Source organism: Bombina bombina, chromosome 4 (assembly GCF_027579735.1).
Source record: "Bombina bombina isolate aBomBom1 chromosome 4, aBomBom1.pri, whole genome shotgun sequence".
In the NCBI taxonomy this organism is placed as follows: Eukaryota; Metazoa; Chordata; class Amphibia; order Anura; family Bombinatoridae; genus Bombina; species Bombina bombina.
This window is the reverse complement of record NC_069502.1, coordinates 871409241-871413591: the sequence shown is the minus strand read 5'-3', so window position 1 is coordinate 871413591 and position 4351 is coordinate 871409241. Positions and strand designations below refer to the sequence as shown.

The following is a 4351-nucleotide window of genomic DNA, read 5'->3' as shown; positions in this document are numbered from 1 at the left end:
TTTTCTCATCAGCAAAACGTCGTTTTGATTGACATGATTATTGACTCTTATGATTATTTGTTTGGATGTCGTGTGAAACAGACAAATTTTTCTAGGAGGAAGCAGATCTGGCAAAGGATCAGCGACGCTGTTAGTGCCCAGGGTCCAGGAAAAAAGGATGTCGATCAGCTGAAGAAGCGTTACAACGACATTAAACGCTTCGCCAAAGCTAAATTGGCCAGAGAAAAAAATTCGGCACGTGCTACCGGAGGTGGACCAGCATATGTGGCAGACCTCAATGATTATGAGCAGAAGCTTGTTCAGCGTCTGGGACCAGAGATCATCACTGGCATAACGGATGATTGTGACAGTGATTTAAGAGGTAAATGTACAACATAGTTGACGTAAATGTTTTTTTTAAAGTTATGATAGGTCATTGTCTCCAATATATATTTCTTTAAAATAACATTATCTGACTTCTTACGCTTCAGTATCCTAATCTATATAGGCCATTTAGGCCCCAAATACTGTAATCATTTATCTCGCATATATGTATAAGGGATTGTACAAGCCATTTAGGCCCCAAATACAGTAATCATTTATGTCGCATATATGTATAAGGGATTGTACAATAATAGTGTTGTTATACTGCCTTTTTTTTTTAATGGTCTAACGTAACTAAAGATTTGTTGATTATTAATATAGTGATCCCTAAAGATAACACCCATGTGTTTATTTTCAAACCAGTATTGCATAGAAACCTTAAAGAGATAATGACAATAGAAATAATGTAATTTGAAACTATTAAAATAATATTGTATGTCCGACATTAATCATGAGACTAACCCCAGATCACATGCCTTCTTAAATTTCTGATCTATTGACTTCCATGTTGCGTTATTTGACTATAGAATATTATTGTTAACGTCTTTCCAAATTGTTCTCCGCTTTATAAACATATACTTTTTTCAGATATAGCTATGCACATAGTTGACGCAGTCACATGAACCATCTATGTGCATCAACCAATGATCATTTACTGTGCATGTATAGATTTGCTTTTCCTCAAAGTATAAAAATCCAATGAAGGCAAAAACATAATACAATTAAATATTTTTGAAAAAGCTTTTTTTTCTGCAATTTGTAAAGGGAATTATATTTGTTTAAAGGGCCACTAAACCCAAAATCTTTTATTAATGATTCGGATAGAGAATTGAAATTTAAACAACATTACAAATTACTTCCATTATTTCTTTGGCTTCATTTTCTAGATATTCTTAGTTGAAGAAAAATAAATACACATGTTGAGCCAATCACACGAGGCTTCTTTGTGCAGCAATCAAATGCTTTTCAACAAAGAATATCAAGAGAATAAAACAAATTAGATAATATAAGTAAATTATAAAGATGTTTATAACTGGATTCTCTTTCCAAATCATAAAAAAAGGTGGTTGGCATGTCCCTTTAATGATTGAGCCTGCATTCACTGCTGTAATTATTATTATTAACACTTTTAGCTTTCAGTTTCAACTAGAAATAAAAATAAACCTAATTTTTTTTAAATTTTTTTTTTAAAGCGACGCCAACAACACAAGCCGAGCCTGTGAGGAGTAACGAAGTGCCCACTTGTTCTACTTCATCTTCTGCGGTGTCAAGACCACACAGTGCAGCTGTTTCCAGACCTTCGGCCAGTTTTACACATGGACAATTAATACGCTCAACATCTAATGTTACACACACAGCTTCCTCGGCGGACACACTTCCTGATCTAAGGACCAGCACTCCACAAACTGGTGTTGGTAGATCAACTGGTAAGTACTTTACAAATGAATAATTTCAATGTTGTGTGTTTTATCTCTTTTATCTCTCAATTTTTTTTTTTTTTTATTTTTTTTTTAAATGTCAAATGTCATTATTGACATATTCTATTTCGAGATCTTTTACAGATGTAATGTAATTTGAAGGACAAATAGCAATGATCATGGATTTTCATGAAAGGGACACTGTACAAATTTTTTTAAATGAGGATTCGTGTAGAGCATGCATGCTATTTTAATCAACTTTCTAATGGTTTTAAAATGTATCATTATTTTCTTTTTGAGAATTGATCATAGTATTACATAAGAAAGTTGATAGAAATTCCATGCAATATATCTTATTCTCAAAAAGATTATTTTTGCTTCAGTGTCCAGTTAATTGCAAAATACATTTCCATTAATAATTTTGAATATATAGTTACATTGACAAAAAAAACATTTTAATTTTATTTATTTATTTATTTTTATGTTATGTATTTTTTTATAGGTGATTTGGGACGTCTTTTCCAGGGATTGACTGGACATTCATCTCCATTATTTGATGGTATGTATCACATATGTATATATATATAATATAACTTAAATTGTTGTATGACGGTTGTATCTGCTCTCTCCTTCTATTCTATTTCTGCAAGTGTTTTTATAAAATTTTATTTTTATTTACTAACAATTTGTTATGTCTTGATCTAGAAGAAGAAAACTCATCAAGGGAGATCACTATCAATCTCATGCCGATAGTGGAAAATCCCATTCAAGATGAACCACCAGGAGGGCATGATGGAAGTGAGACTCCAGATATTCTTGAAGATTTGGGAGATGCGCAACCGGATGAAATTCACACACCAGAAAACATTGAGGAACCTGTTGAAACACAGGCACCACCAATTGCACTGCAAACAGGTGGTGTAAATATTGACAATACACCGGCAGAAGGACTATTGGGCGATGTTGCATTGAGGGAAATGTTGACACTTGCAAGGCAATACAGAGAGGACCACAGAGAAATGCAAAATATTATTAACACAAATATTGACCGCTGGGCTGCTCTTTCAGAAAAAAATGTGGAAATAGAAATGCAAAGGAATGAGATAGAAATGCAGAAATTACAGCTGCAAAGAGAGATGTTCCAGTGGCAGAGGCGGATGGATGAAGAGAAAAACCAGCAAATTAACAGAGCTTTAACCATCAGTGAAAGGACATTACAATCTCTGTTGGCTATTGTCAGTGAAAGGGAGGGTACAACAGACCCAAAGAGGCCACGTCTGGAGTGAACATTTATTGTATTATTTATAACACTATATTAGTCACCGTTAATTTTTTTTATCTATATATTGTTTAATAAGTTATTTTTTGTGTATTTTAAGTTTAAAATGTTATTATTTAATAAAGACAATTTTTTTTATGGCCAAAAAAAAAGTTTATTTACATAAATTCAAACTCACTTTTGATTCTTCAACACAAAAGTTTTTCTCAGTTATTAATTGTCATTCTTCTGACAATCATCATGACAAAACAAAAAATGAAATCAAATAACATATTTACGGTATAAAAAATCTACTTGCTCCATTAACATTCCCAAAGTTGCCCTAATTTTAGAAATTTTTTGTTTCACATGATCTTCAAGACAACTCTGAGTACTTTTGTCTGCAGTTTCAATAGTTGATGTTGAAGATAAATCTGTAGAAAAATAAATGCAAAGCAAATTTTAATTCAATTTTCATATACATATTCAATGTATGATAGGGTTTTTCATCACAAATATTACCTCCTGATGTGCTGTTATCTACGATATCTACTATATTAGCTTCTACACTTATGTCCACTCCTTTAAAGCTTTCATCTGAGCCAACTCCTATTTGAAATATACAATATGTATTAGTTAAAACTTGGATTTTCTTAGATTTAAGATTACTGAGTATGAAACATACCTTTATCTAACATCATTGTTGGTAAAACTTCTATCCTTGGTTGAGTATCATCTGAAGTCAATGCTTCAAATATTGTCACACTATCAGGATTTTGAAATTCTTCCATTTCCATACTAGTTTCCATGTCTTCCATGGTAATATCTATGAACGTAATTACAAAGATAAAGATAGAAAACTATTAAATCAAAAACATAGGATATATTATTTAAAACAATATTAATAATCATTAAAAGGGACATAGAACCCAATTTCTAAGTTTCATGATTCCGATAGTGCATGAAATTTAAATAAACTTTCTATTTTACTTCATTCTTTTTGCATCTTTATTTGAAAAGCAAGAATCTAAGTTTAGATGCCAGCCCATTTTTGGTGCACCAACTGTGTTGTACTTGCTAATTGGACAGAACCAATCAAAGAGTGCTGTCCATGGTGCTCAACCAAAAATTGGCTGGCTCCTTCGCTTAGATGCCTTCTTTTTCAAATAAAGATAGAAAGTTAATGAGGAAAAAAATGATAATAGAAGTAAATTAGCAACTTGATTAATATTGCATGCTAAAACTTTTTAAGCCAAAACATAAAATATATGATTTAAAATTTAAATAATAAGTCATTACCTGTCTGTGTCTT

General features: G+C 31.8%; 1 long non-coding RNA gene across 1 annotated transcript; it reads left to right on the top strand.

Moving 5' to 3' along the window:
- Positions 1-1734: 1734 nt before the first annotated feature.
- Positions 1735-2717, top strand: LOC128655671 (uncharacterized). The gene is made up of 3 exons (XR_008401874.1): positions 1735-1790; positions 2284-2340; positions 2487-2717. It is a non-coding gene; the product is annotated as an uncharacterized LOC128655671 (long non-coding RNA).
- The last annotated feature ends 1634 nt before the right edge of the window (positions 2718-4351 follow it).